Source organism: Hippichthys cyanospilos, chromosome 6, assembly GCF_059441005.1.
Source record: "Hippichthys cyanospilos isolate Australia breed blue-spotted pipefish chromosome 6, RoL_Hcya_1.0, whole genome shotgun sequence".
Lineage (NCBI taxonomy): Eukaryota > Metazoa > Chordata > Actinopteri > Syngnathiformes > Syngnathidae > Hippichthys > Hippichthys cyanospilos.
The window spans coordinates 24,294,526-24,318,965 of record NC_142374.1 but is presented as its reverse complement, the minus strand read 5'-3'; the positions used below and the strand labels follow the sequence as shown (position 1 = coordinate 24,318,965).

General features: G+C 43.1%; 1 protein-coding gene across 4 annotated transcripts in view; it reads right to left on the bottom strand.

Annotated features, from left to right (window-relative positions):
• mgat4c (mgat4 family member C) overlaps nt 1-24,440 on the bottom strand; it is an 86,325-nt gene that overhangs the window by 37,724 nt on the left and 24,161 nt on the right. For 2 of the 4 annotated variants that reach the window (XM_088417884.1, XM_088417887.1), the window contains exons 3-4: nt 22,526-22,587; nt 11,537-11,592 (exon numbers count right to left, since the gene is read on the bottom strand). The gene's annotated coding sequence lies outside the window, so the exon portion shown is untranslated. The remainder of the gene's footprint in view (nt 1-11,536; nt 11,593-22,525; nt 22,588-24,440) is intronic. The other 2 variants (XM_088417883.1, XM_088417885.1) reach the window with 1 other exon arrangement.

Genomic DNA, 24,440 nt, shown 5'->3' with positions numbered 1-24,440 from the left:
GGACGAAGATTGAGCCACATAAGCCGATTTTAGACACACCGATGCGCATGTTTATATCGGCTGTATTCTTACTTAAGAAATAATTTGTTCCGGTAGTCATTTTGTAATGTGAATTTCCCGTAAATACAATCGCGTTTTACATATAAACAGCCCCAAAAAACGCTCTTAAAACCCTTTAAATGACGGTAATTCCCCAAATATAAGACGCAAAAATTGAAGGCCAAAAATATGGGTGTGTCCTCTATACGGTAACTTCAAAAACGGTTGTTTTTATTTTTATTTGTTGTTATTCGCCATTATTGGAGGAAGACTGAGCCACATAAGCCGATTTTAGACACACCGATGCGCATGTTTATATCGGCTGTATTCTTACTTATGAAATAATTTCCTCTGGCGGTCATTTTGTAACATAAATTTCCCATAAGTAGAGTTGCGCTTTACACAGAAACAGCCCCAAAAATACACTCTTAAAACCCTTTAAATTACCGTAATTCCCCAAATATAAGACGCAAAAAATAAAGGCCAAAAATATGGGTGCGTAACTTAAAAAATTGTAGTTTTTATTTCATTTTTGTTGTTGTTATTCGCCACGATTGGAGGACGATTGAGCCACATAAGCCGATTTTAGACACACCGATGCGCATGTTTATATCGGCTGCATTCTTACTTCCAATAATTACTGCAATTTTGCCGTTGTTTTGTTTGATGACAGGCCGAGGCCTAGCGGAGGTCATACATTTATTTTGGCCAACCCGGGAAGCGCATGCGGACGGTTTCCAAGGATTTCCAGTGGATCAAGCACCTGCCAAACAGTTCATACGCGAGCGTCCTCCGGCGAGCGGCCCGTTTACAAGAATCCCATTAGGCCCGGCGAGGCTCAGCATCTTAACGCCGCCAATCTGCGACGGATCGGCCGTCTGTGAGAGTAATGAGAAGGCGCTCCCGCCACGGAGATTTCCTCAAAGACGGGCGGATTAGGGATTGGCGGGAGCTCGCGCCGGATCGCGAGCTCCCTTCAGAATAGCGGCCTTCGCTTCTCCACCAATCAATTCTAATTTTGCCTTCCGCGTCGATATCCCGCACACGACTACCCCTCCCCGTCTATCTTATTTCCCACCGAGCGTTTGAAACGCCGGGTTGGCTTGATCTCTCGTTCTTGTGCTGATCCGCCGAGAAGCCGCCGCATGATCCCCCCCCCCCCCCAGTCAAGATTGTTACATAGCCTATTTTCCGCACGATAAGGCGCACCTAAAAGTCTTCAATTTTCTCAAAAGGTGACAGCGCGCCCTATAATCAGCGAGTTTTCATACATGGGGGATGAAAAAATTAAATAACTTATCGCCATGTCAATTCTTCAATATTTACCTCGGCTAATGAGTTATAAATGTATGTTTTTACAATTAACATTTTCATAGCACCCTGTTTGAAATTTTGACGTGCTATATACGCTCCAAATGATAGTACAACGACACATCAATTTTGACAAGTCCTGACAAAAACTGAAAAGAAACAGGGAACTAAATACACTCAAAACTGGCGAGATGACAAGGAGCACACGGGCAAGACACAATTGGAACAGCGAGCGGATTGGCGAATCAAAACCCGACAAAAACTGAAAAGAAACAGGGAACTAAATACACTGAAAACTGGCGAGACAACAAGGAGCACATGGGCAGGACCCAATTGGAACAGGGAGCTGAACCCAGAACAGAAAACCTAGTTAACAGCCCAAACATAACAAATACAACAAGAATAGAACAGCTTGATAAATCAACTCAGCAGGCAGCAAATCATATTCTGCCCCGTTTGTATACAGGACAAAGTATAAATCTGTCCGGTGATCAACACCGCGGTAAACCGTCTGGTAGAATAAATGTACGTTGGTTATTCCATATTTACTCTTATTGTATTGCAAAGCATTATTTCAGCAGTGCGGCATAACCTTGTTTGAGACATGAAAGAAAAAACGAGCAGAGGAAAAGAGACACCGTGACCTAACCACAGGGCAGGTCGGTCTGTGGATGGCCCTTATGTTCTTGGAGAAGAAGATAGAAGCCGTTGTATGAACTGATAATGGATAGGATACCAGGAACAAACACACACAAATAGTTGCTAGCAATAGCCACAGGCTAGCATGTAAGAATAATGGAAAAAGACTGATATACAATTGTTTTCCAAAACTCTTTCAGCGTGCATGCGGATTTGCAAATAAATTTCACGGCAAACGACATCTGACACTTGCAGTCACATGATCCCGCAAAAGGGAAGCGGCTGCGATTAGGGGCATTGTGCTAAAATCGGCCGCGCCAAGCATCCCATCGGAAGCGGCGCGCGCCGGGCTCCGAGGTGACCCGCGCGCGCCCGCCGAGTAATTATGAACCGGCGCCAGGCAATTTTCTACTTGGCCACTCGGAAACGGCGGCAGGGAAATGGCACAAAAGCGTCCGAGGACAATTCTGTAATGACGGAGTGGAGCCGCGCGAGCGCCGTAATGCGCTTTAATGTGCCGTAATGTGCCATTTTGCCCCTCAAAACACGGCGCTAACGCGCGCTGAGCCCGTGCGCTGACTTTGGCAAGAAGATGGACGTTGGATGGTGATGATGATGATGATGATGATGATGACTCGCTTTATGTTATTTTGGGACTCCGCGCTTCAGCGCGCCCGTTTATTTCACGCTTTGTTTTCACTGTGTTTACGTGAGCTTGACCTGTTTGCCTATAGGTTTTTTTTTTTTTAATTATTATTATTTAGGCATGCCAAACTCCAGTAGTTGGATGTCACGCCCATGACTTGTTACTGCCACACACACAGACACACACACACATATATATATATATATATATATATATATATATATATATATATATATATATATATATATATATAAAAGTCTAATCAAAGACTGCCCAACGGTGGGAGGAAGATTGCAATTTTCTTTTCAAATTGAGTACCAATTATTTGGATCATGAAACAACTTCTTTCTAAATTGCATCACAGTGACTCCTTTGCATGTGCCTTTATTTTGGGTTTCTGGAAATACAGGCAAATCTAATTTAACGCTGGAGCAGGAACGAGTTCTGCTTTCTTTTCAAGTTAAGAGCAAATTAATTGTATCATGAAGCAACATGTTCCTTAATTGTGTTTTCGCGACTCCTTTGCTTTGCACTGGGTAGGGGTATCTTGGCAGACAAAAATACTTCACAGGAGGTTCCACCGGTATAATGTGCGTGTAAATATAGGCAATATGTGTAACTACATCAAACCGCTGACCTAGTTCTGTGTGAAAGAGCTTGCATCCAGAATTAAGCAACGTCCGCTTTGCCGTGTGACAGTGTTGGAAATCGGAGACACCTGATTTGCGCAGGAAGGCAAAAATTGCCCCGGTGACACAGGTGACATGAAAGCACTGTGGACTGCAAGCTAGCGTGACGCCGCCGGGGGGGTCGGGGGGGTCATGCGTGAAGCTGCGAGGGACCACCGCATCCCTGCTCGGGCAAGACCGACCCGGTGTGTGCGCTACAATGTGTGGCCTGACACTTTTATTTTACACTTTAGAGTTCAAAGTCATATATATATATATATATATATATATATATATATATATATATATATATATATATATATATATATATATCCACAAGTACGAACCGTTAGCCCCCCCCCCACACACACAAATGAACGCAAATAAAGCCCGATCTCATGTACTCCCATTTGAGAACCACTACAGTATCCTGAATATACATTTTGATAACAATCGTCTACCGTAAATCCAATTATCCGACATTTCCCATAGGAAATAGTGGAATGAAATCTAGTCAAGGGTAAAACTAACTCTAAATAATAAAGCAGTGTGAACTGTGATGCATTTTAGACTAGTCAGGCGTGCGGAAAACAAAGTGAGCCGCTGTTAGTGAGATTAACTTGGATTTTCTTACACAATAAAGGTAAAAAAATGTGAGTTTTTCTGCGGTAGAGGTGTAGCACTACCCCCAGGGGTACTCGTACCCTCATCTGAGAATCGCTGATACACTCAAAATATTTTGCAATAAATTGCTTCTTGTTTCAGTTCATTTGCTCTTAACTTGAAAATACAGCTGTAATAATGCTGTGAGTCCACGGGTATTCATACCCTCATGTGAGAACCCCTGATATATTGAAACCCAATTTAGCGGTAACTTGTTTCATGTTTTAATTAATTTTCTCTTCATTTGAAAGGCAAGAATTACATTGGATTTGATGATACAAAAACTGCAAAAACTTCAAATTGAACATACCCCCTTAACTGCCTTCAGGTACCTTCAGGAGTATTCGTACCCTCATTTGATAATCACTTATACACTAAAACACAATTTAGCAGTCATGTTTCAATTAATGTTCTCTTCATTTGAAATGCATGAATTAAATTTGATGATACCTGCAAAAATTCCTTAAAATTTAACATACCCGCTAAACCGCCTTCACTTACCTCCAGGTGTATTCGTACACTCGTCTGATAACCACTGAAATAAGCAGTCATTTGTTTCATGTTTCAATTCATTTTCTCTTCATTTGAAATGCATGAATTAAATTAAATTTGATGATACCTGCAAAAACTTCCTTAAAATTTAACATACCCGCTAAACCGCCTTCACTTACCTCCAGGGGTATTTGTACACTCGTCTGATAACCACTGATATTGGCAGTCACTTCTTTCACGTTTCAGTTAATTTTCTCTTCATTTGAAATGCATGAATTAAATTAAATTTGATTATACAGGACCTGCAAAAACTTCCTTAAAATTTAACATACCCGCGAAATTGCCTTCACTTACCTCCAAGGGTATTCGTACACTCGTCTAATAACCACTGAAATTAGCAGTTTGTTTCATGTTTCAATTCATTTTCTCTTCATTTGAAATGCGAGAATTCAATTAGTTTTGCTGATTCCTGCAGAAACTCAGCTAAAATTGAACATACACACCGACCCGCCTTCACGTGCCCCCCGGGGTACTCGAGTATATGCTCGTATACTTTTACGGCAGAAATCCTCAAACAGTCACGTGTTAGTCATACGTGTGGCGCTCAGCCATTAGTTCAATTCCACACATCAACACACCAAAATAATGAGCAAGTTTCACAGCGATGAAAAACGTCTGAGACGCACAAATAGGAAATAACAAATACAGGAAAGCGGCCGGCTATTGGGTACGAGTCTGAAGACGGGCGGAGAGGAAGTGTTTTGCGTTTACGCACCGGCGCGTGATCACAAGTGCGCTCGTATTAAAGGCGACAAAAGGGCGACGGGCTTCTTAATGTCACGCCGTGTTTCCGGAGCACTGATTGGGCTGCTTGTGGAGATGTACGGCGCTAACCTTTACAGATTACACTGACATTAAACGCCGCATATGGCGAGCGCGAGCTCGGCGGGACGAGGGCGGCGTCCTCCCGTCACCTCTATCAGCGCAAGTAATTACAACACCTCAGAAGGGATCCTCGTACCTGCTCGGGGGGGTCACGTAGATACACGGCTTCCTCCTTCCTACCGGCAGGAAGACAATTATCTTTTTTTTTGTTGAAAATAGCTGAGGGACCTCCCGTCCTCCGTTTACGGTGTCTTCGTAGGGACGCCGCGCAAGGGGCCAAAGGGACGCGGCGTGAAGAACGGAGTCAAGCCCGGCTACTTGCCAATTTCTTGGAATGATTGTATTTAGGTGTTCCGAGATTTGTTTTATAAAATAAGAAAATTGGCGGATTGGTATGGACGAATGTTTACCGTTTGTGAAGAAGAGGAATTGACGCGTCTCAAGCGGCTGTGAAAAAAGAGACATTTGCTGTGACGCGACAAAAGCGGAACGAGGTCGCTCTTGATTTTCCTGGGAAAGAAGATAGCATGCACTCGTAAATTTCATCCTCCACTATCATGAAGCGATTGTTTACATTGTTGCCAGATCTCTCCCCCATCCCTTTAGGGCAGCAATGGCTTTTGTACCAAATGAATAAATGAGGGGCGAAAGGATCAGTAACCAAACTGGAAGGAGATCCGAGAAGTTCAGGTTTCTGCCCGCTCTCCTCGAGAGAAAATAACCTAGTTGTCTTCCTTCCTGTTTACTGTTTATTAAACGTTCTAGGTTGCCTGAACCTAACGGCATCCTATAAACAGTAAATTAAATATTAGCGTTTTATTTTTTTAATCAGCACCATTCGAGGAATATTGATCCATCAGTCACATAACTAGAGTTTGACGCACATGTGCATTTTTATCATTTATAATTAGCGTAATGGTAATTACCGTAACGTCAGTTGGCAAGCAGTTAACGCCTGTTGCAGATAACAGCAGGCTTGCGTTAGCTGAGATTGTTACGGCATTATTTTCAATAAAAGAGCAGACCGAACCAACGTCCGAGTTCGTCCTTGTTCTCACATGATATGGATGCTTGCAGGACAGCCTGGGTCGCGTTTGAAAATATGGCAAATGTGTCGTTCGCACTGTCATGAAAAGATCAGACACATGTTGCAAAGGCGCCAAAAAAAACAAAAAAAATCGGAACGAGCAAAGTGATGAAAAAACAAGGCACACACGGACTAAAAATGAAAAACCCGAGGGAGGTGATTGACAGATTCGATGGGAACAGGTGGAAATGCAACGAGGAGGCATGACACGGAATTTTTAAAAAGCTCTAAGGAATATAAAAAAATTAACAAAACAAAACATGGAATTCGTTATTTGCGCACTTTTGTTACTTGAGGGTAGCATCCATTTATTTTGTATTTTTTTTTCCTGCAGCCGATGCATAGCGGAGCAAATATGTATGTTAATCACTCACACGCACGCCGAGGATACGATGATAATGGTGCGTTCACGGTCCGCCGACTTCAATTCCCACATTGTTCCGATTTGCATCAGGTTGTGTACTAGAGATAAAAAGGGCGTAGAGGACATCCTTCTCCCAGGAAAAAAAAAAAAAAAAAAAAGACACACAAACAAAGCTTGCGTGTTTACTTACTTACTTGCCCCGGCGACAAAGTTTGCTGGCGCGGGTGCGCATCAGCGTTCCTATTTTTTGGCGCAGCAGACGAGGGAACCCGAGTGCGAAGCAAACAAGGCGTCCCCGGTGTGCAATAAAATGAGCCGGCCCTGCGGCGGCGTACCGAACGAGTCAAAAAAACACAAGCGGATTTTCTTGTGGTTTCCTTGCACAACTCGGCCGAAGGGCAGTCGGCAATCGGCAAATTCACCGAACGCTACTGCTACTCACCGAGGAAAAACAAAAAAAAAATCTCGATTTTCTTATGTACGTTTACGATTCTAATCCTTTCCAATGAAAGGAATCACAATACGGATGATTTGTTTTCACAAAATCGGGCTTGTCTCCAGAAAAGAAAATGGGGATACCATTTTTTTTCTGCTCTATAAGGCGCAGCGGATTATAAGGCGCACCTTCATTGAATGTTGTCTTTGAAAACTGTTTTCACAAAAGTCATGTGTGGATGTTGATTTTCTCCATTTTTTTTTTGTTTTATTTCTTTGTTCGAATGGGCCAGCAAATATTACGTTTTGAAAGAATCCAAATTTTCCGTCATGTATTTCATGGTTCAGGCTTTAAAGGTTTTGGATTTTGACAATTATATATTAAACAATTGCTCTGACGGATTACTTTATTAGCTAGATAATTGTCAAATAATTTGATAATCGATTAGATGTAACTTAATCGATTATGACAGCGAAAGCACGCACATCTGTTTTAAAACCTTGTTCATAAAACTTAGAATCAACTGGCATTGCCTGTTCCCAAGTTGGAAAAGTGCCGCCAGAAACCCTGAGCTCGCTGATTGACGATATTTCCCATGATTCTTAGACACAAAACGGGAAGGGTCCATCATACCACGGGCATGAATGTGAAAGCAAAAAAAATGTGCTTCCTTTTTAACTGAGACTTCCTGTAAAGTTGACATTTTTTAAGTAGGAGGATTGAGCCCGATGCGGTAGACTCAATTTGACCGGGGTTATCGAGTATATTTATCAATAAACCGCTGGCTTGAAGAAAAAGAACTCCACTCAATTAACTCCATGTTTGCAGGCGGCATCCATCAGGTCCTGATAACCGCCGAAAAAAATGTTGCGCTATGGCCCGAGCGCGAGCGAGAGCAATTAGGTGCGAGGATGCGTGGCTAACAGCCGCTGATGAACGAGGAGCGGCGTGCGTCGACGGCCTTGTAAAAACACGGCCGGCTGCCGGTCCCGAGAGGAGCGGCGCGCGCGCGCTTATTAGCGGGAGGGAAGCGTCGGTGCGATGACAGCGCCCGACGTGGCGTTTGTGTTTGTTAGTCCGCTCCGCGGGGGCCGCCGGAGCCGCGTTTCCCAAGAGTCGCAAATTGGCAATCGCCGGCTCCGGGAGTGGGCTTTGTTTTTTTGGGTTCTTCGGTGAGCTCGGGAGATGAGGTCAAGGCCCCGTCTTACCGGCGGAGAGAGCGCTATTACGTTGCTCCTTCAGAGACCATTCACTGTTTTTACGGGCCCGCGGGGGAGAAAGTATAATGTAAACCCGGGGTGGGTGAACTCAAGGGGCGCAAGGGCTGTTTTTGTTTTCTTTTTAAATCGGACAGATGGGCAACCTCCTTTGAAAAAATAAAGCGAAAAGTTAAGCCTTTGGACCAATATTATTTTGTCAGACTACCCGCTGTTTACGTTTGAGGACTCACAAATACTGAGAACCACACATAGGAAATCCTGGTCAGGAAAGTAGGCTTTCGCCACAGGTATGCAGGAGCTGATTTACCAAACTATTACTTTCTGGACCTGAATTTCCCCATTTTAGACAAAAACTCATACTTGATAACGTCATAATCATAGACTAAATCGACTGCAATGGACCAAAGACCAAAACTCCAAAACCCTCGGACCAAGAACAAAAACAACCAGAAACTGATCTACATCGCAAAACCAACTTGAAAAGATCTCAAACATCCCAAAAACTTTCAACGACCGACCAGAAACTGACCAACGCAAAGCCACCTGAGAAGGGCCAAGAGAACCAGGACCAAGACCAGAACCACATGGCCAAAGAACTAGGACTAAAATGATCGGGAAAAAAACGGTCAAACACTGACATTTCTTGCCATAGAACAAGGGACAAAACAACACAAAGACATCAAGAAGGGCCAAAAGGACCGCAAACTACTTACCAAAAAACAAGGACCAATACTTTGAGACACTCTAAGACTAAAAGACTCCAAGACATAAAACAAGCGAACCAAAGAGCAAAACTACGAGAAACTGGCAAACATCATAAATCCATTAAAAAAATTACTTGCAAAGAACCAAAGGACCAAAACGACCAAAACTATCTGGCTGGGTCAAGACCACATGCAAATGGACCAAAACCCCCGCAAAGCATCATAGGAATAAACCAATCTCAATGATCAAAACCAAGCCGGAAGAAACAAGGACTAACCGGCAATGGGGATCAAAACCACCGGAACCAGACTGAGGACCGAACCGGACCAAAGATCAAAATCGCCTCAAAAGAGTTGCGGTACATTTCCGAGCCCCACCATCCGCAAAGCATCTACGGCGGAACATGTTGGAGTGAATCTTTAATCGGCTTGAGTCTCTCAAGTCCCACGCTGTCAGCAAATGTCAAGAGCCTGCTTGACTGGAGTGTGCCACTCCACCGGGGGCTTGACAGCCAGTTAAAAGCTGAAAAAAAGGCCGAGCGCCGCAATTACAATGCGCGCTTTGAAAGTACAATAACATTAGTACCCTTTCGGATGTGCATGAGGGGAATTGTAATACAGCTCAGCTTCGCACGCTAATGTCGCTAGCTACGCCAATTTAATTGTCTATTGAAATGGTAGCCTTTTTTATCGGTGAGGTTTCGTGCGAGGGCTGATTAGGGTTGGGCAGGTTTTCAAATTTCAAAACCGGGACGGCACGATTTCGATGAAAATCACGTACCGTATGCAACGAATCCTCACCGAAACGAATCGCAAATCAATACGGCGGCCACTTGTTGTTACTACTTTAGCTAGTGCTAAATTCTATCTTGGATGACAATTAAAAAGAGCTGAAGAGATTAAATAAGTTGACGTGCAACTGTTCTGATTTGGGTTGTCAAATAAATTGAAACTGATCGATTACTTTTTTAAGATAGTTGTTTAATTATTTGATGATCGATTACCCTATTTTCCGCACTAAAATCCACCCCGGATTATAAGATGCACCTTCAACGATGGGCCTATTTTAAACACGTTTTCATATATAAGGCGCACCGCACTATAGGACGCATAGAATAGAAGCTACGATAGTGCGTGGGGTTACGTTATGCATCCACTAGATGGAGCTGCACTAAAGTGATGGCAACAAAACAATCAGATAAATCAAGCAAATTTTTCAATCAGAAATGAACAATAAAGATAATAAAGATGTGGGCGCACTGTCAGCTTTTGTGAAAATGGAAAGCTTTTTGGTGCGCCTTATAGTGCGAAAAATACCGTGCTTGTGGATTGCTTGATTAATTTTCACAATGAATGCACGCACTTTATTTCTGTTTTTGAAAAACGTTGTTCATAAAACTTAAAATCAATTGGCACTCATGGTCCCAAATTGGAAACGTGCCGCCAGAAACACTCAGCTCTCAATGATTGATGACATTTCCCATGATTCTTAGACACCGAAAGCAGGAAAGAGTTCCACGTTCCAGCCTATCGCGGACGTTAGTGTGAAAGCAAAACGTTTAAATTCCTTTTTAACCAGTTGAAACATGAATCGTCACAACAATTGTGTGACTGACATGCCTAAACTATTTGTTGGCTTGGACTTTAAAAAAAAAAAGCTGGGATGTGAAATACGTAAAATCATGGGAAAAAAAAGCAATGGGGCGGGCAAAATTCCGCAGGGACTCGAGACGCTCAAAACCGAGACGTCTGGTAACCCTAGTTTGCGGGTTCAAGATTATAGTTATAAAGATTACGTCATAAAGACTTATTATATAGTATAAATGTATATTTATAAATATATATATAAATATACAGTATATTATAAAGACTATAGTTAAAAATGATAGAGTTGGTTATACTAGTGATGGTGACGTTTATTTAGGTTGAGATTAGTTAGTTCGTTACCCGAAACCACTCAATACACTGATATAGCTTTACGCTAGCACGATCATTGAACCGCACAAACACACACCCGCCACAAAACATTCATTCAGAGGCTCCTCTGGGTTTTTGCGGCTCACCAAAACGCTTTTGCTCATCATGTCTTTGCTCAAACAAATGTGTGTTTTTTTGTCCACAAAACACATACACGCACAAACAAAGCAAAAGTAATAACGCCAGCAAAGTGCAAGTGTTACTGGTCAATATTTCCTCTGGCAGATAAAGCCTGTGGGCAGGAGCCAGCCAGCCAACACAAACGCTTTTTTTTTTTTTTATACTTCCAATCTGTCACGGGGTGTGAATTCGACACCGGGAGGAATCCACTAACGCTCGTCTCGCTCAGATATGCGTTTCTTGGAGCGGTGTCGCCAAAAACCAGATTGAGAATGGAACGCTTACCGTACTCGCAGGCGTGTATATGGGTTGTCGGGTAGACTCAAACCAGGAAGCTGCACCTGAGAAACAAAGATATGCTAATGTCAAGCTGTGCTGGAGTATTTCGCACGGACTTTGTTTGTGGGGAAAATATACAAAGCCGGAACAACAATTTCTTATCATATCGCTAAGGCTAAAGCGCAAACAACACACCGAACAAAAGGATATTCCTTTCAGCTAGCTAAAACTAACGGTGCGAACGCAAGGTACATTGCGCTAATGTTAGCTTGCTTCAACGAAATGTGGATTTAAAAAGATGTTTGCTTTGGGCATGCTAGCCGGCTAAGCGTAGTCCACTCTGCACAATAGATGGTAGTCGAGACCACGCCTTACAAGACCAAGACATTATCGACACAAAAAAAAACTTTAAGGGTCAAAACGAGAGCAAAAATTTTGGAGTTCAAAATAGAGACAAGATAGAGACTTCGTAGATCATGTAAATCACAAAACAAAACACAACAAAACGATCAGTCGCTTTTGCAACAAGAACAAAAAACTGCTTTCCTGTTTATGAAATGGGTCAATGAAATAAATCTTAGATATAAACAAACTAACTGTTACTGTTTCAAGCAAAACATTTTTTCGCAGTAGTGGCCGATTTTGACAAAAACTTCCGAGACCAGACCCGGTAAAAATGCCTGCAATTCCAAGACGAGACAATTCTGAATCTAACGTTAAACACGTGCGTAAAATATTCACTGTATTTTTGACAGTTAGCTGGAGCTACCTAACATATTAGCTGGAGCTAGCTAACATTGTAATTTAAAGAAAATGTGCACTGTGGTCATGTGCTACCTGGTGAAGCTAAAAAGGTGAACTAAAGTTTTGTGCGTTTAATAAGGCTCAGTTGGGTAGCTAGCTTCCGCTATAGTGAAGGTGTAGATCATGAAGAGGTGCGCCGCGGCCCTGTTTTAACTAGCTAGCGCTAATTCCGTATATAATTTAATGTGTTGTCCTTTTAAATTTCATATGTGCTGCCGAGCAATGCTCCGTTGTCGCTAAAGTGGGCTAAAGCTAACACCGATGGCGCAAATAAAGATGTGCTGCGGTTGCGCTATCTGGTGAAAGCTATCGCTAACTGTAAATTAAATCGAGAGCAGACAACAACAACATTTTACAAATTTGCACAGTTCTCCAGCCACCTGCATCATCGCCAGAAGAGAAAGGTCGCCCTTTCCCGCGCCATTATTAGCAACGGCCGGCGGTGAATAAGAGCACACAGCGGCGGATAATAGGCTATCCTTTCCCGCGGCGCTATCACCGCCACACACGCCCGCCTTCTATTACCATAACACTCGGAGCCGTAATAAGGCAGGAGAAGCTCGCATGCGTGACGCCCGCTACGCGACGGGAGGTCAGCGGCGTCAAGGATGTTTGCTAGCGCGCGGCTAATTGCGAGAAATGAGGACGCCGCGGCGGCAGCAGTACTCTGTCATTTTTCTTTCTCCGTGCGGCCAGTCTGTCACCGGCCTACCTTCAGGTGACATAAAACTAAGGCCACATCGAGAAAATAAATCGTTCAATTGTGGGTGCAGCTTTTAGAGAGAAACACATTGAAAAAAAGTATCATGTTATTTGAGCCATAATTGGTCATTACATCTCTCCCTTCTCAAGCGACAGCACGGGACAAAATGGCCGCCCATGAGCCGGATAAAAATGAGTGGATATCGCTGTTGAACCCATTCAATGCCATGACCGAGAATTCTCGTCTTTTAAAAAAGTAATAACAATAATAAATTCTAATATCTTGGTCAAATACGTTTGAGCTGACACCCTTGATTATTGCTTATCCAATATAAGCACTGTAGTGCTAACTCTGACCATTAGATGGCAGTGTTTCCACACTTACAACACAGCAATTACCTACATAGATTCTAACTGAAGAATGGAAGTCAATCTTTCATATGACAGCACCCATATTTACGGGTGATGACGGGATTTGCTGATGCTAAAAAGATGTCTCTTCTCTCCGGTAAAGATATCCTGTTTACTGAAGATAAAAAAAGTAATTCATGTCTTGTGGCTGAGTCGGTACCCCAAATGGGTTGTACCCTTGACTAGTACATCCCAGGGGAGGAATGGGAATACACGAGTACCTGATTAGCATGTGGAAAATGTACCCCGGATTCCAATAATGACGCCTTTGGGGAGTAGGTAGGACATCGCGGGACGGTAAAGGACAACTCCGGCGGCGGGTATCTTTCGTAGCGGGAGACCAAGTATGTGCGATATTGTGACGCAGATGTTTTCAATGTTGGTGGCATCCAGCATGGTCCTAAAGCATCTCTCATGATTGCCCTCATTAGCGGTGCCAGCCATCGATACGGCAGGCGCCTGCTAGCGGACCTAATTTATGCACCCGTCTCCAACACTAAACACCGATTAATTATCTGACGAGTAATTACGCAGCATCGCTGTTTTATGATTTAGTCAAACACAGAGACAGCCTTGATGGAAAGAAAAAACTCGCTTATTTACTCAGGGAGTGGCAGAAATATTCGGAAGTTGACGAAACAAAAGGAGGGAAGCTCTGAATCGAGAGGGGAAGGTCCCCGATCGGTACGGGAGATAATTATCTGCCTGCAAGAAAATACATGAACTGCTCTTTGTCGTCATTACACCTGCACCGAGGCAATAAATAAAATTGAAACAAACTCGAAGCATCCAACATGCAAAAACGACGACTGACGGAGGGAACCCAGACAGAAAAGGTCGTCGGGATTCGTCAACACGCGAGAGATGGACCATGATTTTGAGGCTTCAAGAAGAAAGGAGGCACCGTGACCTGACCACAGGATGGAATGGTCTATGGATGGCCGTTATGTCCTTGAAAAAGAAGAAAACAGGCATCGTATGAAACGAGAACTGATAGAACACACACACGCCCACACACCTATCGTGTGAAACATTGTTGCCGTGTGCTCCCATAAACCTTTAGAGAGCCAACGTTTGTACTCAGGGTTACTCTAATCCATAGGTGTGGAACTCCAGTCGTCAAGGGCCGGCATCCTGCATGTTTTACGGTTTTCTTCCCCCAACACACCTGATTCAAATGATTAGCTCATTAGCAAGCTCTGCAGGAGTTTCAAAATGATCCCAATCATTTGAATTAAGTGTTTTTGAGGGAAAAGGCTTGAAAACATGTAGGATACCGGCCCTTGAGGACTGGAGTTCAACATCTGTGCAGTCTAATCAGTAAAAAAAAAAAAAAGGACTTGATAGGATGTTTTCCAGAGCGGTAGGAGAATGTAACCGTTCTCCTCGTGAGCAAAAAAAATCTGGTCACTTGTCTTCCTTCCTCGAGTATTGTTTATTCTATGTTCTAGGTTGACCGAACCTGACACAAATGCCTTTGAGATGACATTTGGGGGCCCAGATGAACACGGTGGCGGTCTCCCCTTTAACACCTGCGTCTGATAGTACCTTCGCTGATGGAAAAGGTAGGCATGGACTTCCATGACATTGTCTTTGACCGAGAAGAGCCCCGAGTAGTGCGGGGTGAGTGACTGGGCACAACTGCGGGCAGTTGATCCGTGACCAGCCAACGGCGATTGCTTGCCAAGCAGGTCAGTCTTGCTTCGACACGGGCGCTACAGAAAATGGACGCTCGCCGTTTCCTCTTAAGCGCTTGGTAACCGGGCCCATTTCGATGAGTATTCATGACGCCGCCACGCATCATCAAGAAGGCAATTATGCGCCAAATTAATTTGACAAAATGGTGAAAAATGGCGACGCTCAAGTTAGCGGGCCGTGACCGCGGTGTCATTTCAGAGGTGCCCTCGCCGCAAAATGGCCCTCGAAGCGTCTCGGGCGAGAGTGAGATGGAAGAGAGGAAACTAAATCAGGTCGGCGTGGCCATCTCTCGGCTGGCTCTGCCCCCAAGGGAAGCATGCAGGCGACACCGAGGTGGCCACCACGTGAGGCCCTCGCGAGCTAGATTGCAATGTCACGCCGACGGAAGACGAACATGTCGAAAATTGCCGTCTTTTTGCAGAAAACCTCAATGACGACGGGATGAGAAGGTACCCTGGTGCCTGTTTCACCATCCGCCCATCCATTTCATTTATTAAATCTGCATCATCTATCAAACTGTACATCTGCACACATCCACATCATCTACCAATCCGACAATTATTCATCCGCATCATTCATCAAGGTGTCCATCAGTATACTTCCACATCCATCCATCCACATCAATTTGTACATACCTTTTATTCATACTTATCATCTATCAAAATTAACATTATAATCTATTTATTAGTCCGCATCATCTATCAAAATTAACATCATAATCTATTTATTAATCCGCATCATCCATCAAGATGTCCATCTGTATACATCTACATCATCCATCTATCCATTCATATAATTTATTACATACCCTATATTAATCTATCAAAACATCTATACACATCATCAGACATCATCGTCCATCTATTTATTCATTCGCATCTTCCATCAAGCTGTCCATCTGTATACATCCACATCATCCATTCATCTATCCATATTCTTTATTACAGACCATATATTCATTCGCATCTTCCATCAAGCTGTCCATCTGTATACATCCACATCATCCATTCATCTATCCATATTCTTTATTACATAGCATTTATTCATGCGCACCATCTATCAAACTGTTCATCTGTACACATCCACATCATACACCCATCCATCATCTATCTCGTTGTTCATCCACATCATTCATCAAGTTGTCCGTCAGTATAGCTGCACACCATGCATCACCCATCCACATCATCCAACATGCATTCTTTCAAGTAATTCATAAAAGCATTTCATCCATCTATTTAGTCATTCATATCATACATCCAATTGTCCATTCTGTTCATCCATCCACATCACCCATGCATTTATTCATCCACATCATCCATTCAAGTGTCAATCATTCCGTATATCAATCCATCCACATCATCTATCAATTTCTGAACCGACATCATCCTTCCAAGCGCTCCTGCCTGTTCATTCATCCGCACATGTACACCCGCGTCATCCCTCGACCTGTCCTTCCGCATGTTCATCCATCCGTATCATCCAGTCACCCATTGATCCACATCGACTAGCTACCCAACCCACTCATCCATTCATGGATCCATTCATCCATCCGTTTATCTAAACATCTAAATTTCCACATCGTCTACGAATGTATGCATTATTTCCTCCATCCACACATGGGCGGTCTCCATTGAGCAAGCGCGTGGGCGCACGTGCGCGTGTGCTGGGAGCGTGCAAGATTCATGGTGGACTTTTGACAAGCTGGCTGTCACAACTCCTCCCAACACGTTCTCCCTCACTCCTTTACATCTCTCCTCGCCTCCCTCCCCGCATGTTTCGCCATCCACATTTCCATCCGCGGAGGATTTCATCTCCCGTATGAAGAAAAGAGGCGCTTTGCTTTAGTTATTTATTTATTTTGCGCCTGTTGTTAAGTCATCATTAAAGCTTTGCTGCGAATCCTTCAGTTGGCGCTCGCTACCTGATACCTTTTCCCAAGGTGCTGCTTGGAGCCCCTGCGTAAAAATTGATTAAATTCATGCCGGGATAATGGAAGAAGAAGAAGAAGAATAGAGGCGTTTTCACCCCCCCAACCCCCCAGACGCTCATGGTTTAAAACCAAATGGGACAATTGTTTAAAGCTAATCAGGAAAAATATCATGGTAAATTGATAAGGTGCTGTATGAGGATATTAGAGATTAGGACTTTAAATCATCAAGGCGTTTGAAAAGGTAATGCAGAGAATTGTTTTCTGATATTCAATTCATTCATTACCAACCCGGTTAAAATGTTTTTTCGACTAACTGTAGATTTTCACTGCATTTTTTTTCCTCACTCTTTGAACCCCGTGGCTTATGTATTTTGAGTTACTGCTGTTTTAATCGTCACTAGGGGGCACTCTCCACTAGCAAGCAGGTGTGTTACTGTTGTGTTAGTGCAGTAGGCTAACAATCCGAGAGTGTTGGTATTGTTAAAAATGTTGGTGCTACTATTATTTCTAAACATGTTTGTGTGTTCAGTATGTTCTAGGCATGATGTTGCTGTATATAGGATGACAAAAATTGAAAAAACTTCCATCTACCTGCGGCTTATAGTCTGTAGAGGCCTATACATGACAAAAATAGATTTTTGTGTTTCATTTTTATTTTCTTTTTTATTCCTTATAGTCCAAAACGCACATTATATAGTTGTTAATGGAAGTGAATGGAATGAATTACCGAATAGAATATATGTATATAAATTATTTCCCCCTAAAACAAAGGTCAAAAATATGGGTGCATTCTAAAAACGGTAACGTAAAAATGTCTTTTTTTTTTTTATCTGTCAGCCACATAAGTTTTGACACGCGGATGCACATTTTATTTAGGCCATGTTCTTACTTACAATAATTACGGTCACGGGATGAGCTACCTTAAATTTAAGGATGCGTCCTATACACCGATACGTCCTATATTTGGGGAATAACGGTAACTCATTCACTGCCAGACCAGTGAAAAAAATGGACCTTTGATGTCTCTAGACGTCACAAGTAACTTGTCTAAAATGATCCGTTTTTATTACTGTCGAGAAATGACGACCACATTTAAAATTCCAATTATTTTCCCCTCAATTTGAAAAGAACAATTTATTGTTCTTCTCACGGAATCAAAAAGCATTCAATTCCATTTTTTAATGCATGCAAAAACCCCGTTAAGTATTCAAGGGCCATCACGTAACACTGGCTTGAAGAAAACCACAGGTCGAGAAGATCGACACGCCTCAGTAACGTTCGGGCTCCCCCTGTGACAAACAAAACTGGCCGTCAACAACGCGAACAATATCGGAGGGATTCCGGCTGAACTACAGGAGCGAAAAGAAAAATCCCCAGAAGACGTTTCCCTGCATTTTCGCTCCTGGTCCGAGATTGCGTGGGAAGGAGCGTCTGCGGCGAGGCGCTCCAGTCAAAGAAAATCCTCGGCCATCAACGGCAGAAAATCTTTGCGTGGTGACAGGCGGCTTGTTTAAGCCCGCCAGAGCGTTTGGCCGCGGAAAGCGCCATTGATCATCTGGCTGCGGCGTGATTAGCCTCGGAGCAAAAAGCGCAAAGGCGGGCGAGCGGGCGGCCCGCTACTGACGACGACTTGGGGGTTGAAAATCAAGCCTTCATCACGCTGCAGCATTGGGGGTTTAACTCTCGCCATCGTTCCGGGGCGAGCGATTTGCCGATCGCCAGATTTGCTATACGTCCGACGGGCTAAAAAGTTTTTTTTGACGTACGAAAGATATTTGCTAACAGCACTCCGTTGTACTAACATCAAGTTCAATTGCTAACAGGATGTGTTTTTTTTCTATCTATCTATTTTTTCTATCTATCTATCTATCTATCTATCTATCTATCTATGCTAGCTGTCTTTATCTTTCTAGGCTAGCTAGCTAACGTTTTATCTATCTATCTATCTATGCTAGCTGTCTTTATCTTTCTAGGCTAGCTAGCTAACGTTTTATCTTTCTATCTATCTATCTATCCATCCATCCATCCATCCATCCATCCAACCACTTTATAAAGTGAAAACAAAACGTAAGCCAGGGACGCCGTAACCCAGGAGTCTACTGTAATACATCAAATTGTGTTTGACTGTCTTGTGTATTCATAATTCTTCTGTCACCAAGTAAAAATATATTTCCTTATTTTTATCGGAATACATCTTCAGTAGGATATTTGAATACCAAAATATTCGAAAGCTGCAGCCCTACAGACAAGACATGAAAAGGGGGTACACAGCCCAGCTAAAAAAAAAAAAAAAAAGTGGCACAAGCATGAAAACACAACAAAAGCATGCTGCTACCCAAGGATCTTGGCTGCTCGTCTTGCTAGTGGCACCAGTGAAACTGTCTCGGTCTCATTTCTTACACAAACAACTCTTAAACGAGTATCCCACTTGGGGGGAGGGTCATGATTGTTTTTTTTTAATTATTATTACAAGGGCTGCACGATTCTCGAAATCACGATTAGTCATGTTTGGTCATGTGTATTTATCGCCCTTTTTTTCAACAAGCAGTATATAAACGAGGCTTCAAGGCTTGATATTTACAAATAACAAGAAGAAACTAAAATAAATAAAATAAATACTTAACTTGCTTGCTGAGTGCAAACCAATTAGAAAAAAAATGAAACCTAAGCCCACTTAGAACCAAGCATTTACTTTGAAGCAAATTTGAATCAATTAGCAGTCAAAATGTTATTTTCGGTCATTTCAAATCGAATGTATTCCATTTTTCCCGATTTTTTAAAACAGGCCTCAATTGACAGCTAGCTCTGTATTTATAGGGAATCAGGTGAGAAACTCAATGCCATTTCACACTGGTAAATAATATAGTATTAGGGTGTGAAAAGCAGAGGCTTTTGTCATGCAAACATGTGGGAAACATTACCCCCTGGTGGTAGGATGACAAAGTGCTTGATTTGATATATACGGTAGCTGGCTTTTTAAATGTCAATATCGCCGATTAAAGTTTGATTCATCGTGCAGCCCTAGCCTAGACGCATCCATAGTTTGGCCTTGATTGTTGGGGAAAAAAGTGCGTCTATATTTGTGGAATTATAGTACTTAGTGTAAAAAAAGAACTAAATCAAGAACAGCTGCATACAGTGTAAGGATACAAAGGGTCTCCCGGCAGCTCATTAAAGCTGTAATCACGTCGTAGAGGCAAAACACGAGAGGGGGGGGGGGGGGGGGTGTCTGTGCACTTTTACTTAACAAAGTCAGCTAATTAGGTCAGAGCTCTTTATCCTCTTGGAGCTCGGAGTCCGAAGCGCCGGCCCGCGAATCACCCGAGCTTCTCTGCAGTTGAGCATCAGAAAGTTTGGACACACGCTACTTTGTTTTTTTGCCGGGTGAAGAAAGGACAAAAGCGTCACGGGAGCTCCCCGGCCACGTACCTCCGCTCGTTTTTCATCTCCGGAGGAGGCGTCAAGGTTTCGGACTACTGCTGAGTCACCTCGGCGGGATGCTGACGGCGGACGCGAGATGGGAGGAGACGGCCTCCTCCCTCAGATAGCGTGTTGGGAAAGTGCAACACGGTTGCTGTCACAAAGGAGTCTTACTGATCCTTTTTTTTTTTGTTTCCCCAAAAGATAAAACATTTGGCGTACATATCGGACCCCCGCTATAAAAAATTAATCCGTTCCGGGGTTGGGATCGTAAGGCAAAATCGTCAGCATCTTAGTGACTTGTTGCAGCGCAGGCAGTTTGATGGGACCAGAAAATAAGAGCAATTACCTAAAAACGCCTGAAGAGGGAGGCAAAACAACATAAATACAGCCAACCCCTAAGGTCATGACAGTTATTGATGTCGTAAAGCGGGAAAAATGCTGTAAAGAGGGGACGAAAAATGTTGCAGTCCACGTTGTAAAGTGAAAAAAATGTAAGGCAGGGACGTCGTAAACTGGGGGTGCACTGTATTACTTTTTTATAAGTCTAGGACAGGTGTTTTTGGAATCAGTGACCCCTTTTAGAAAGCAGAATTTCCAAGGAGCCCCTATTGTAAATGTTTGCTGGAATAAAAAAATAAAAAAACATTTAAGCTTAACATAAGTGCCCTTTTTATTCTGCAACATATTTAATTTGGATCAGTGGAACACCTAACCAAATTAATTCCAAATCGCATTTTCGGCTATCCCGAAGCCTAGAAAATAAAAATGGCAAATTGCGTGCAAAATGTGCGACGCAGCTAATATCCATTCCAAATAAGGCGCGATCTAATCAAAACAAGCCGTAATACACTCCAGTTCCAATATGGCCCACTTCAAATAAATTGCCGCGCGCAAATGAAGATGCATTCGGCGCCGTCAAATTATATGTAGTGCACTTCACTTAACGTATGATACATACACTTGAAGATGGGTTATAATTCACTGCAATTAATACACCATAAACTAGCGCGCTACGTTTTTTTTTATGTACGGCTGAAGGGTCTCCTGAATGCGGACGGAAAAACCAGAAGCAGAACGCAGGAGGGGCCAAAACTCTCAACACAAGCTTCATTCGGATTTCTTCTCTTCAGATGGCTTACTTATTTATTTCGGCCTTGAACTGGACAGGCGCCGCGCAACCAGAGCTAATGTCGAGCTCCACGGGCTCCGATTTTACGCTCCGAGAACTTTATTAACGTAATGCCCGGGAAACATAATGGGATTATTTTTCAAAGGCTCGCAGTGTTGTCACTGCGGAAGAATTAAAAAGGGGGGAAAAAAAAAAGGACACAGGATGGACGTGTCTTTTTGCAAGTTCTTCAAAATGGCTAAAAATGTGTTGCGTTGTATCCTGATAATCAAACGTATTATGATTTACGGCATTTGATTCGCCCCGTTTACGATAGTTACAATTCATTTTTACATGCGGTTAGTATTCCAATACTTCTTGACATATTTATATAATATAATAAATATAATATAATAACAGCTTGTTATTATCGTGTGCAATAATATACCTCAATGTGCAATACATGTTAAAAAAATCTATTTACTCAATGCAATTTAACTATTTCGTATATACAGTATAGTGCAATCATTTTATTACATGTATTTGTTTATTATTTACTTTTAGACACACACACACACACACACACACACACAATGAAAAAAAATGCGTGATTTCCGCAAAGTAAGATTTGGCCCCTCCCTCAACAGACATTGTACATAAATAAAATGAAATGTGTGGAATAAGACGAGCTGAGCTGATGAGCGGCCGCTAACTCTCCCTGCACGCCCTTGCCCATTGGCCACAATGCAAGTTTTCTTAAAGGGCCAGACTCAACCTGCGTCGTCATCCTTATTCCCTCATGCATCCATTGGATATCTAAATAGCGAAATACGGTTCTGGCTCAAGTCCTCGGTGTAGCCGACGCGAAAACCTGAGCAGGTCGTCCCGGGCCGATAAATGGCGAAACGGCCACACTTACTTACTTCCACTGCGGGGCCATCGCTGAGCTCACACATCAAAGTGGCGGAGGCTCCTTATGGCCTAAAAGGGAAGAAAGAAAAGGAACATTAAATGGCGTACCCCACCCCCCCCAAACACACACACGCGTATAAGCGCAATAAAGCTGGAGCTGAAGTTGTGCGAAAGAAAGAAAGATGGAGGCACACGAGAGAGCAAGCGACATTGATTTTCCCTCTCGTGAAGTGGCGCTTCATCATTTCTCCAGACGCGAGCTATCGATCGGCCGCCTTTAGTTTGTTGTTAATTTTGGGGGGCGCAAAAAGCCACGGTCCGCGCCGGCGCTTGAACCCGGCCCGTGATGGATGGCGGCGGCGGAACCGGGGTGGCCGCGCTCTCCCATCACCCGCTTAGGCTTAAGCTGGCTTTATTGCGAGTCGTGCGCCTTTAAGAGGCGGGGCCAGGTGGCACGCTATGGTGAGCTGTGCTGGAAGTGAAAGTGCAGCAAAGGTTTTTCATTTCCCTATTCATGTCACGACGGTGACAAAACACTACTTTTGTCTAAATGGTAGACCCGCTCCCAAAAAGCCAGTTGGTGTGCCCGTTTTAGGTGAGTGTAAGGAAAAAAAAAAAACAAAAGGTTTAACGGCATTCGAGATAAGCGCCTTTAATGCCATGACAGGAAGTGGAGATTTTTCTTTTCAAATGAAGAGCAAATGAAGTTGAACATGAAAGAACTTATTGCTAAATGCGTTCTTGCTCAATAATGCTCAATTTGGTGCACCCCCCAAAAAAGCTTGTTAGCACACAGCCTCCCTTTAGAGCAGTTTTTCGACATTGAAACAAAGTTACAGAAAATGCAAGTTTAATTTGGCACACCACCGAGCCAAGAACAGCCAGAGATGGTGCACGTTCCCTGGTAACAATGAGTACAACTAACAAATAACTTCCGAAGCATAAATTGGTGCGTCACCTTTATTTTCATCTTGCAAAAAGAAAAACACCAATAATTTGATTCCCCCCGTCCTCACCAAAAGAAGCGTGAGTTGGCGCACCATCTCTCTGTATAGCAGCTCCTCTCCATAGAAAACTAAGTTATGAAAAGTGTAAGCTAAAAAAAAAACATCAGTAAAACCACCAAAAAAAGTTTCATTTGGCGCACCACCTTTCCATAAAAAGCCAGCGATGGTGCGCATACCCGCTTATCAATAAGTGCAGGTAACCAAAATGCCCAAAGCATAAGATGGTACATCAATATTTTTCAACTTCCCAAAAAAACTACAAATAAAGCGTGATTTGGTGCACCACCTTGCCAAAAACAGCCCGGGTTAGTGCACATCCTCTGTATTGAAAACTAAGTTCCGGAAAAGGAGAGTCAAAAATAAACACACAAACTCCTCATACGGAATAAAAGAACCCAAAAAGTATAATTTGGCGCACCACCTCGCCAAAAACAGCCACAGATGGTCCGCGTGCCCACTTAACGCTGAGTACAAGTAACAAAAAAATCCCCAAAGCATAAACTTGTGCATCACCTTTTTTTCCACTTGCAAGAAAAAGCTTGATTTGATGCACCCCCTCTCCCTTTGTTAGCGTACCATTCCCGCCTATGAAAAAAGTGACGTCGCCACTTTGTTGCACAAGCGTCTATGGACAACTGCACTCAGCGCGTCATACATAATTCAGCGGCAACACAAAAGCGAGCGCACGCAGAGATCAAAAGGTGCATTTTTCCCCTCCCGTTTCCAAAGACGCACCATTTGTCGCCTTCGCATCGCAGCGGGAACGCAATTTTCACGTCCTTGCCGCCAATATCTCCAAAATAAACAATGGCTCCCGGCGCCGCTTATTTTCTGCCGTTTTTTATTTGAAAGAGTGGCGTGTGGGCGTGCAACAGTGACTGAGTGTAAAATAGAGATGGGCGGCGGTGCGTGCTG